The 13221-nt window shown below is 42.2% G+C and overlaps 1 long non-coding RNA gene across 1 annotated transcript; it reads right to left on the bottom strand.

Moving 5' to 3' along the window:
• Positions 1-7275: 7275 nt before the first annotated feature.
• LOC115099595 lies at positions 7276-8526 on the bottom strand. Its single transcript, XR_003858830.1, has 4 exons — positions 8459-8526; positions 8278-8345; positions 8028-8164; positions 7276-7746 (listed from the first exon to the last, which is right to left on the bottom strand). It is a non-coding gene; the product is annotated as an uncharacterized LOC115099595 (long non-coding RNA).
• Between the last annotated feature and the right edge of the window lie 4695 nt (positions 8527-13221).

Here is a 13221-nt window from a genome sequence, read left to right as displayed (position 1 = left end):
CAGGGCCTGGCCAAGAGACGCACACATGAATACTTACATGCCCTTGCACATGCCAAGGTCCCCTGCCATGTAACTTTACTTCTTCTATGGATAGCGTGTAAGTTATAAAAGTAATAGATTGAGCCATTTTGGAGGGTTTAAAGGGGCTGTGGTAACTGGGGAGATTATAAGATATCAAATTAGGGGAACTGGGGGGCCTAGCTGTTAACTGGCCGAACTGGTAAACTGGTAATTGTGTCAGAGCACACCCCTTTTAAAATCCCCTGTCTTACGGGGTAGAAGTGGGATTTGCGTGCCCACTTAAAATGTGGCAGACATGTGCGCATGGTCAGAGTATTTTATAACATACGCGCATAAATGCATGCAAATTCTAAAAAGGCTGGGTCCCTGAGCAAGGGCCAACGTACATGCATCAATGTGTGTACCGGTTTGAAAGTTACCATCCCTATGAGAAAGATTGAATTTGTAGGGATGTGCATTCATTTTGAACGAATGCGCAATCCACAACGTATAGGTCCCTATTCATTGCATTCATGGGGGTTCCGAAACATATGGCGAACCCCCATGAATGCAACATATCATTAACAAATAAATCCCCCACCCTCCTGACTCCCCCCAAGACTTGCCAAAAGTCCCTGGTGGTCCAGCGGGGGTCCTGGAGTGATCTCCTGCACTCAGGCCGTCGGCTGCCAGTATTCAAAATGGCGCCGATAGCCTTTGCCTTTACTATGTCACAGAGGCTACCGGTGCCATTGGTCGACCCCTGTCACATGGTAGGAGCACAAGATGGCGCCGGCCATCCTTTGCTCCTACCATGTGACAGGGGCCGACCAATGGCACCGGTAGCCCCTGTGACATAATAAGGGCATAGGAGCACAAGATGGCACAGGCCATCCATTGCTCCTACCATGTGACAGGGGCCGACCAATGGCACCGATAGCCCATCACATGGTAAGGGCAAGGGGCCATCGGTGCCATTTTGATTAGTGGCAGCCAATGGCCTGAGAGGGGGGGATCGCATCCGGGACTCCGCTGGACCACCAGGGACTTTCGGTAAGTCTTGGGTGGGGGTCGGGTTGCAATTAAATTTGAAGGTTTGGGGTGGGTTTGGAATTTTTTTTCATGTGTTCTTTCTCCCCCCCAAAAAAATTACAAGAAAACTGCACAAAATTTTGTGGGTTTTCCTATCATTTCATCGGCCCCCCGAACCATGACAAAGTAGGAAATATCATCTATATTTCCTATTTCTTCACAAACGAATGCACATCCCTAATAAATATAGTGGAAATAGCACCCACATGCTATTTTAGCACATCTCATAAGTATTTTAGCACACAGACAGCTCTCTCTCTTCCCCTCCCTTCATCTAAAGGGGGGGAGAGATAGAGATGAAAAGGTATAGTTATTTCCAGTGTTAAATCATGCGACAGCGTGCATTACGCTATTGCATGCAACGTTAAACACCCCTCATTTTCATAAACTCCACCCAAACTCCTCCCTTTTGACTAAATTTTGAAAATGTTTGCGTTATGGTATTATCGTGGGACCCTAACACCCATGATAAGGCCCTAACATATTTTGATGAATGACCCTGTTAAGGTCCTAAATTTAGGGGCTCAGCTTTTTTTTTATATATATCAGTCCCAATGGGCTTAGTTTCAAAAGGAAAGCAAAACTTTCCTCTCCTTTCTTTCTTGTAAGACTTTTAAGCTCTAGTGTTTAAAATAAGGTCCTCACTTCCCACCACTAATTATGGAGCAGTGCAGAATTCAATTAGCAGTCTGCTTGCCCAAAAGAGTAGACACATTAGCTAGGCATCATGCAATTCTGCATGATTTTCCCAACAAAAGGCAAACAATATACACCCTAGTAAGTAAAAAAACCAACTGAGAATAGATCCTAAAAATAATGAGATGAAGAAAGTTTAGTAACACATTGGGCCCGATGTTCAGTACCACTTAACCAGATGAGTTTAGACTTAGCTGGCTAAGTAGCACCATTTGAATATCTGGGCATGGTCAGCAGCTGCCTCTTAGTCAGATAACTTTTTATCCAGCTAAGTATGAAGTGGGAGAGGAGCCTTCTGGGGCAGAGCCATTTGTCTGACTAACTTAGCTGGATAAAAGCTGATAATCAGCATTATTTGGCTTAGTCAGTTGGATAAGTCTAAGACTACTATTCAGCTGTCCTAAAGCTGGCTGGATAAACGTATCTGGCTAACTGTGAGATATTCAGTGATGTGGCATGCCGCTGAATATCTTGGCCAAATTAGTTGGATACATTTATCCAGCTAACTTATGCAGTCATATAGTGGCTGAAAATAGGCCCCATGATTTTCACCTTGTAGAGCTGGAATGCCGCTATGGTCAGTGAAGCTGGAAATCTGCTTTAACATGAAATGGATAAAGATAAAATACCTCAAAATATCTTCAAACTTATGAAAAAAATACCCATATTTACCCCATGGTACATGAATGTATACAGGAATTAGTAGTAGATGAAGATTATAAGTGGGCCGGTATCTAGGTTAAGAAGCATCATATGTGACAGGCTTAAGGTAGCATGCCCATGATGGGAGATAAATCTTTTCACCATGAGATAAAGAAGGCATACACACAGTAAATTAAGGACAGACAAATCAAATTGAACTACATAAACAGATTACAGCTCCTTAGACCTGTAAAATCTTAGCCACTTTAGTACATAATGCCCACAGCTGTGAATCTGAATAGAAATTGTACATCCGTGAATTCGTTTGTATAGAGCAGGGCATGCAGAGATACTAAGGGGGCAATTTTCAAAAGCTTAGCCAGGAAGACAGGAACTGTGTGAGTAAAATTGGCTGATTATACAGGTAGGAGAGTTAAATTCATCTAAGTAGATTTTCAGCTGGGTTAACGAATGCTTGTAGTTTCACAATGAGTACACTTTTAGCCGTATTAAAATGAGGTGTTACATCAGTTGTATCTTAGGCAGTGTTGAAAATAAAACGTGAGCAGATTCAAATTTAAAACGTGTACTCATAGCGGAGATGTGTACTTTGCATCTCAAATGCAGATATATAAACACAGAGTTCCTTGATTGAGTATCAACTATTTTTGTGTAGGCTAGAAAGAAAGGACATGGGGCAGATTTTAAAAAAGTACGCGAGCGCGTACTTTTGTTCACGCACTCAGCGCAAACAAGAGTACGTCGGATTTTAATAGATATGCACGTAGCCACGCGTATCTTTTAAAATCCGGGGTTGGCACGTGCAAGGCTGCGCAAAATCGGCAGCCTGCACGCACCGAGCCGCACAACCTGCCTCCGTTCCCTCTGAGGCCGCTTCGAAATCGGAGCGGCCTCAGAGGGAACTTTCTTTCTGGCGCCCCCACCTTCCCTTTCCTTCCCCTAATTAACCCGCCCACCAGCCCTAACTAATTTCCCCCCCATCTTTATTTCAAAAGTTACACCTGCCGGGGCCGGGCGTGACACGCCCCCGACACGCCCCCCAGGAAAGCTCCGGGACTTACGAGCACCGCCGAGCCTATGCAACATAGGCTCGGCGCGCGCAAGGGGTGGAAGGGGCAGATTTTCAAAGGGGTACATGCGTAAGATACGTGTGTAACCCCCGAAAGTGTCAGTTATTTATTTATAAAACTTGTTTCCTGCACTATCTCCAGTTCTAGACAGGCAACGACTAATGTTCATAAAGTAAATATATATGGCAAACAATAATCAATTTACAACATAAACAGACATTATAAAACAAAGCATAAAATCACTCACATCTAAGCAGCAAAATCAAATAAAATAATGAAACAGTAAAAGAAATGGTAAAAACATAACAGACAAAACCACAGCAACTCTAAGACTGCTGGGCGATGTAAAAAGTCACTCAAGACCTAAGGTAAAAGCATTCCATACTGTCAATTAAATGCCTTACTGCAAATTGACCTCTAAATAACTACATAGTAGTAGAAGTGGCCTACTGAGATTAGACTAGAAGACTGAGGTCCACAGTGGATGTCATGCACCTGTTACTGATTTTCATGTGATTTTCTGCAAGTCATCTCATCATTATCTGTTAGGGATGTGAATCGTTTTAGGACGATTAAAATTATCGTCCGATAATTTTAATATCGTCTTAAACCGTTATGGAACACAATACAATAGAGATTCTAACGATTTATCGTTATAAATCGTTAGAATCGTGAGCCGGCACACTAAAACCCCCTAAAACCCACCCCCGACCCTTTAAATTAAATCCCCCACCCTCCCGAACCCCCCCCCCAAATGAGTTAAATAACCTGCGGGTCCAGCGGCGGTCCGGAACGGCAGCGGTCCGGAACGGGCTCCTGCTCCTGAATCTTGTTGTCTTCAGCCGGCGCCATTTTCCAAAATGGCGCCGAAAAATGGCGGCGGCCATAGACGAACACGATTGGACGGCAGGAGGTCCTTCCGGACCCCCGCTGGACTTTTGGCAAGTCTCGTGGGGGTCAGGAGGCCCCCCCACAAGCTGGCCAAAAGTTCCTGGAGGTCCAGCGGGGGTCAGGGAGCGATTTCCCGCCGCGAATCGTTTTCGTACGGAAAATGGCGCCGGCAGGAGATCAACTGCAGGAGGTCGTTCAGCGAGGCGCCGGAACCCTCGCTGAACGACCTCCTGCAGTCGATCTCCTGCCGGCGCCATTTTCCGTACGAAAACGATTCGCGGCGGGAAATCGCTCCCTGACCCCCGCTGGACCTCCAGGAACTTTTGGCCAGCTTGTGGGGGGCCTCCTGACCCCCTCGAGACTTGCCAAAAGTCCAGCGGGGGTCCGGAAGGACCTCCTGCCGTCCAATCGTGTTCGTCTATGGCCGCCGCCATTTTTCGGTGCCATTTTGGAAAATGGCGCCGGCTGAAGACAACAAGATTCAGGAGCAGGAGCCCGTTCCGGACCGCTGCCGTTCCGGACCGCCGCTGGACCCGCAGGTTATTTAACTCATTTGGGGGGGGGTTCGGGAGGGTGGGGGATTTAATTTAAAGGGTCGGGGGTTTTAATGTGCCGGTTTTGCGATTTTTAGATTTTTCACGATATTTTACCCCCCCAAACGGCAACAATACGATTCCCTCCCCCTCCCAGCCGAAATCGATCGTTAAGACGATCGAGGACACGATTCACATCCCTATTATCTGTATACTCTTAAAGTTCATTGCACCTGTATGTAATTTGTCACCCACAACCACCTAGTTTAGCAAGGTCATATAAATACTAATATAAATAAATAGATGAAAATGAATTACTTCAGTTTAATAGTGCCATTGGCATTTTCTTATTTTGGGCATCAGTTTTGCCACCGAGTGTTTCAATAGAAACCTTATTCTGTTTGTCAGGTTTTCAGCTTTGTTCAAACAGTAAGAACTGGATTGAGCCAGCCAGTGGCAGCGCTAGTATAGTCTGCTGAATACTCCCAGTGTGTCTGCACTTATATGGGGGACTGTTCCCCAGGGACACAACTCTTTTTTTTTTTTTAACAGATACAATTGGTGTCAAAGCAACAATCTCTTGCTAGCCAAACCTCCGTCAATAAAAGAAAAGGAGCCAACCTAGGAAGAGTGGGCTAGTTAGTGCAAGGGATAAGAAGCCACAAAGCTAGGATTCAAATCCCACTTCTCCTACTGATGCTCCCTGAGGCCCTGGGCAAGTCATTTTATCTGCCATTGCCTCAGGAACCAACTAGGGATGTGTATTTATTTGAAGCGACATAGGCAATATCGACAATATTTTCTATGTTGTTCCTTATAGTTTTCAAAATGAAGCAACAGAAAAAAGCACAAATGTTCATGGTTTTCTTCTGTTGTTTTCAGTGGGCACTATCTCTGAATACTTTCCAAAATGTAAAAAAATAAAACTGAAAAAAAAAATTGGGAAAACATTAACAACAAAATTGATACCCACACAACACAACATGAAATTACAATTTTTGGCCTGAGCACCTCGAGTACCAATTTAGAGTGTACACGCTCTGTGACAGAGACCTACTTACTGCTCCTGAATTGTAACTCACAAGCACAGGTTTGGAAAGGTTAGAAATTAAATTCAAACCCAACACATGCAGAGTGCTCAGCAATATACAAAATAAAATGAATTTTTTAGCTGGCTGGCTTAGTGTCCTAACAGAATCCTGCCCAGGGCATAACCCCTGACTAGCACAGTTCAGGAGAGATGACTTTGGGTCACTGGACGGCAAACTGAAACCCAGGATAAGAAAGTATCAGTGGCATTAAACCACTGATATTTTCTCTCTATTTTCTAAATAAGATAAAAACTGTTCAGACCAATATTCAGCGCTACTTATCTGGAGAGGTAGCGACTTAGAAAGCTACGTGGCAACTGCTGAATATCCAGCTACTTTCAGCAGATGCAACTTAGCTGGATAAATCACTTACGGGCCGATACAGTACAGTGCACTCCGATGGAGAGCACTGTTACCTCAGGTAGGCTGCACGTTTTCGACACGCTAGCTTTATCCCTTTATCCCCCCCCCCCCCCCCCCGAAACTAGTAGTGCCCGCAACATGCAAATGCATGTTGATGGCCCTATTAGTTATTCCCGCGTCATACAGAAAGTAAAATGTGCAACGAAGCCGCACATTTTACTTTCAAAAATTAACGCCTGCCCAAAGGCTGACGTTAATTTCTGCCGGCGCCGGGGAAGTGTACAGAAAAGCAGAAAAAAATACTTTTCTGTACACCCTCCGACTTAATATCATAGCGATATTAAGTCGGAGGCCCCAAAAATACAAAAAAAATAAAATAAAATAAAAAAAAATAGGAAAATCAGCCCGCGGGTCGGAAGACGGACGCTAAGTTATGCCAGCATCCGTTTTCCGAACCCTGGCTGTCAGCGGGTTTGAGAACCGACGCCAGCAAAATTGAGCGTCAGCTGTCAAACCCGCTGACAGCCGCCACTCCTGTCAAAAAGGAGGCACTAAGGATGCACTAGTGTCCCTAGCGCCTCTTTTTACCGCGGGCCCTAATTTGCATAGGCCACCCTCCTGAATCGCACGCCCAGGAGAGTGGCCAGTGCGTGTACCGGTAGAGAGGGCGCTCGCCGGCTCTCCCGCACATTTTTCTGTATCGGCCTGATATTTGGCTACATAGGTAGCTGAATATATAGTGGGTGGGTAATGGTCGGATTGCAACACCGTTACTTAGCTGGATAAGTAGCGATATTCATAATTACCTGGTTAAGTTAATTGGATAAGTTAGACCTGTCATAGAGCAGGTCTCATATATCAAACAGTATACCCATGTTACGTTTTACACAAATACTTTATTATTAATTCATTTTAAAAAATTAGACATAAACATAATTTATATAACCTGTACAATACATCTCAACCATTCATTCACACACACATACCAACAATATCAACATCAACTAACATGACATATTACACAAGTTAAAATACAAATACATTTATCAAATATCCCAATATTGCACTGAAAGTTGAAACTACTCTACTTTATGTTTCCCCCATATATTATCCTACTATCACATATTGGAAAGCTTAATTATTAACAGGATATTTCTCTCTTTTTACTATATTTAATTACTCATTGAAGATATTAGTCACTCCACATGTTGTCGCTTCTGACATTATTTCCTCTCTTGATATATCCATAAACTCCCAAAACGATGATGTCCCGAGTTTCACCCGTAGGTTTCGTCAGGGGTTGCAATTTTCCAATATCCTCTTATGTAGGGAAAAACTCCATCTACACTTTTTTTTTAAAAAAACATACAAAAAACTTCACATTCTCAATCAATAAACTTAATAAACTTCAATTACAAACATATTCCCTAATTCATCACCAAAATCATTTCCACTATATAGAGATGTCACAAAATCATCTATTCTATTATCCTTTTAACAAAAAATCTTTATATTATTTCATTAAAAAAACAAACATTTGTATGTATACTTATATGTATATCTGGCCTCAACATACCACCCTATAAACGCCACTCACCACATTAAAGCTCCAAAAAAACCCCACTCACCTTAAAATTGTAACTTGGTTCTAGGCACACATTATCTTGTTATTTTCCTACCACAAACTTCGGACCAATCTCCAAACACTGTTGGAATCCACCAGATGTTCCTCACCAACTTATAATTATTCTCCCAGTTTCACAGACTATTATTTAATGAAAAAAAAAATTACAAGCTTCAAGAGTCTCACTATTCATTAAATTAAAAAACAAATCTTACAATCTCACACTCCCAATGACAAACTCCCAAAAAACAAACCTCAAAGCAAGCCTGTTTCATTTCTATTCGCCTGCTGGTGGGTTTTTTCATATTCTCCAGACCAATTCCTGTATAGATAAATGCCACCATACCATGACTATCCACATTTCTCATGCAGCTAATCTCGAAGAATAATTACAAAACCTACAGACCACCCCGTTATCATTATGTATAAACTTACCGCAATTTCATAAGCACTCCGAGTCACACACTGCTCATATTTCATAGCACTTCAGTTGGAAAGAAAACGCCGCAGCTGCGCAGTCCTGATGCCTGTTCTGCTTTTTAAACCACTTCCCACTGGTACCTCCCCCATAATGACGGCATTTCTAACCCACGAAATACTAATCATTACTTATTGCGATTTCTTAGGCACACCGTGCCACACACTACTCGTACTTCATAGTCCTTCAATTAGAAGCAACTCTGCAACTGCTCAATCCTACTTTTTAAACCACTTGTCACTGATATCACTCCTATAGTAACATTATTTCCAACCCACGGGATACAATTCATTCACACCTACTCTCTCAAACATCCAAGAACTACTACCTCCAATTATAAAAATCACTTCATTCAACCCAATACATATCCTGCTCTATAAAACACTTCTCACTACTACCTCCCCTCTGATAACATCATTACTAACCCACAAGATACAACCCATACACACCAAAAAAAAAAAAAGGGACATCATCGTTTTGGGAGTTTATGGATATATCAAGAGAGGAAATAATGTCAGAAGCGACAACATGTGGAGTGACTAATATCTTCAATGTGTAATTAAATATAGAAAAGAGAGAAATATCCTGTTAATAATTAAGCTTTCCAATATGTCATAGTAGGATAATATATGGGGGAAACATTAAGTAGTTTCAACTTTCAGTGCAATATTGGGATATTTGATAAATGATTTTGTATTTTAACTTGTGTAATATGTCATGTTAGTTGATGTTGATATTGTTGGTATGTGTGTGTGAATGAATGGTTGAGATGTATTGTACAGGATATATAAATTATGTTTATGTCTAATTTTAAAAAATTAATTAATAATAAAGTATTTGTGTAAAACGTATACTGTTTGATATATGTGATGTAACAATAATACCTGTTTAATTTACCCTCACATGTATGTGGATATTTGACCATATAGCAGGTCTGACATAAGGCCTCATTTACTAAATATTTTTCCAGTAGACGTAGAATGGGAGGAAAGCCTTTAGTAAATCAGGCCCTTAACCAAATATAACTTATCCAGCTAAGTAGCTGCCAGTCCATATGACCCCATTCCTTTAGAATAGCACTTCTCAGCAATGCTGCCAAAGTTCACTCTACATATGGAGGATAACTTAAAAAAAATTACATACAAGCCCATATTAGCATGCATATAGGCTCATGCACACATGAATGTAAATTTTATATTACATACATGCATAAATGTTGCATATGAATCTTGTGTGTACATTTACATGTGGTTTTTTTTTTTGTTCACGTGCAAATTTGTGTATGTATCATACACATATACACATCTGAGACACGTGACTTCCGGTTCTTTCGGGGCGGGCTCATTCTGTGATGCCACCACTAGCTTGTCAGTCCAACTTTACCACCAGGGAATGTGTCCAACTGAGAGGGAGTTGTATGCCATCTTGTGAATGAGGAGGAACCTCAGAGTGATGAAACAGGCCTGGGAAGGCCTGCAAAGAGCTTTCAACCATGAAGCATCATAATCATGTGTGGTAAGTATATTGTGGCTAGTAAGGCTGCATAGGATGAGCATTGGGGGTCACTAGGGGAGCTATAGGGGTATAGGAATGGGGGTGGGTGCTGCTGAGGGTGTGCATAGGGGTCACTAGGGGGTCTATATGGGTGTGGCAATGGGCGTGAGGATTGCTTAGAGTGGGCATGAGGGTAAGGTAAGAAACAATAGGTATGGATACAGTAACAGATGTATGTTCCATTATTAGCATGATCAATGTACGTGTTGCCAATGTAATAAAATGTAAGAGAGAAATTGTAGGCATGGATAACAAGGGATAACAAACCAATAGTCATAAGTGTAGTAAAGGTACAAATATTAGCTAGAACTTCCTCTGGGACATTTAATAGATTTAACGGTGGCCCTAATAGCAGAGTAAACCAATGACCTTTTTTCTGAAGGGAGAGATTTGGTCCTGTTGTTCTGTTTCTGTTTCTCCCCAAAGCTGTATGCTCTCTGTTGTACCAGAGTTTTCCCTTTTTAATTAGCATTTATCTGAAGGGGATATTCTCAATGACTAAATTGCATAGCTTGCTCCCTCACAAAAAGGCATTTCATAGAGTGTCCCTGTTTGGGATACTTTCGAGCCTGGTGTCAGCCCACCACTTCTAGGTGCATTAAGAGAGTACAAAGAGCCATGTTACTCCAGACATGAGTAGAAAACGCAAATACATACTAGTATGGATGTCACAATAGCAGCTACAGAAAAAATTAAACTTTGTGTTCCTTTCTCTCTGTATAGATTGAGGACTCAAGAAGAAGGCTTGGGAACTGCACCAAAAGTGTCAGAGATGGCTGGATCAGCTACATGTCAGGCAGAATAGGGCTTGAGATAAGTCTGTCTGTGTCCTGTTTCCATCACCAGCCACACTATTGGCATACATTCAACAAGACCCTGTCTTTATCTTTAGTTTAAACAAACCCTCATGCAAACATACCTTGACCTTGGCATTTCTTTGGGTCACAGGCAGCACTGTCATGAAGTGTTACTTGGAAGGTACCCTCAAACTTAGCTTTAACTCTTCAGGGTGTTTGAACCCACTCCTAAATTTATTGCCACTGAAAGTGTATGCCCCCTATTCTAGAAACACCCATACACTATGTGCTGCATCATGGCCCTTGACAATTTGTCATGTAGATCACAGCCCAATGCTAACTAACCTGACACAGAGTCTCTGAGTCCACATCACTAGCAAGGCAACATCTAGTAAAATACTGCTAAATTGAAGCTTCCATAACTCAAGTAATTATATGGCCTTGCCACCATCTATGTGATACAGGTGTCCTGCAGCTAGGAACCCCTCCCTTTGCCCACACCTCTCCCATGAAAGGAATGCCCTCTAACTGCCTGTATGATTATATATATATATCACATGATGGAGCATAAGTAAATGAAATGACATGCATTTTGTGCTCTCTTCACAAATGGCACCATCTTGTTTTCATCATCAGAGGATGAGGAAGAGGCAGAAGATGATGATGAGAGCCTGGCCCATCCTAATGCTTCTACAGTCAAGGTCACTGCTGGGGAGAAGTAGCCCGCAGCATCAGTATCCCCACCACCAACTGGAGGGGACCCAATGGCTCCCCCAGGCCAGCTACAGCTGCCATCCCTCTCCCCTTCCTGGTAGAGCTTCCTCCTTGTTCTGTCCCAGGATCTAGGGATGCAGAGACTCAGGCTGGCCAGCCATTGCTGACCAATGGAGGCCCAGATCTCCCTCAACCCCTCCCACCATTATCTGTTGACCTGTCAGTAGCTCCTGAGCTTGGCTTAGTGGCTGGAGTACCAGATGCAGGCCATAAGCCAGTGTCACAGGAGGCTTTTGGCCAGGACATGCAGATGGTGGTAGAGGAGTTGAGAGGGATCCAAACTGACCTCAGGAGTCTGCTAGTAGTGGTGGGGTGACTGCACCTCCCAGCAGCTCTTGAGCTCATCAGCATGAGGCCACCACCTCTATGAACAGACTTATAGGCCTCCAGGACCTGGCCTTCCTAGATCCCAGGTTTTTTTTTTTGTTCTATATTATATATAATATATATATAATATATATATTAATATATATTTTTTAATTTAATATTTTCATAACATTTTAAATTGTCTATATTCATTTTGTGAGTGTGTCTCCATTATTTCTTGCATTCTATGGTTTATTTTCTATAACAGTAAAGTCTCTTTAAGAATGTTCTGTAGCTATAACTCTCTGTGCATGCTTGTCATGCAGGCTTGTCCACTAATTGTTATTCTCCTATCTTTATACCAGCATTTTATTTTGTTTAGTTGTGTTAACCTAGCACCTCTAAAACAGCTATCAATAAGGAAGACCACAAATCAGAGGTATAAATCTACAAGCACCACTTAACTATCCAAGGGCAAGAGATGTGAGTGCAGCCCAGTCAAAAGCAGGGGTTTAGAGTATATATCCCTTTATATAATTTCCTTGCATAGGGAGATAAGGAGCACCTTTGAGGTTGTCCTTTCTGAATCAGTACACTTTACAACAGAAAAGAAATGTCATATAAATGTATTGGTAGGAGATGCATTCCCCTGAAGCAGGCTGCTGTTGAAAGGTCTACTAAGTTACATCAATGTCCCAGAGGCTTCAGATGTCACAGAAAAGAAATGTTATCTTTTGCATACTACAGTGTCTGTTATCTATACATCACCAAGCCTGCTCTTCTCCATGCTTACACTGGCTACCTTTGCTGCTTTGGCCCTTCTAATTTTGTGAAGGCTCCCAGCTCCCATCTGCCAATCTTTTCAAGGACTTAACCACACTTAGATCTCTCAATGACCCATCTACCTTTCAATGGACATAGGCCTGGTGGTATAAGATTGCTTAGCCATGTATTCTACAAGATATATACAGGATCATGTGGTTTTGGAGGACTCTTATAAACATAGAAACATGATGGCTGAAAAAGACTGAATTGCCCAACCAGTCTGCCCATCTGTCTAATTCATTTAGGATTATAATTATCATTACTTCCTTAGAGATCCCCTGTATTTATCCCATGCTTTCTTCAATTCAGATACATTTTTTGTCTCCACCACTTCTACTGGGAGGCCGTTCCACACATCCACCACTCTCACTGTAAAGAAATATTTTCTAAGATTACTCCTGAGTCTACCCACTTTTAACCTCATCTCATGACTCATTCTAGAGCCTCCTTCCCAGCTGAGAGTA

This window comes from Rhinatrema bivittatum, chromosome 1 (assembly GCF_901001135.1).
Source record: "Rhinatrema bivittatum chromosome 1, aRhiBiv1.1, whole genome shotgun sequence".
Lineage (NCBI taxonomy): Eukaryota > Metazoa > Chordata > Amphibia > Gymnophiona > Rhinatrematidae > Rhinatrema > Rhinatrema bivittatum.
The sequence above is the reverse complement of the archived record's forward strand: the minus strand, read 5'-3'. Positions and strand labels throughout refer to the sequence as shown.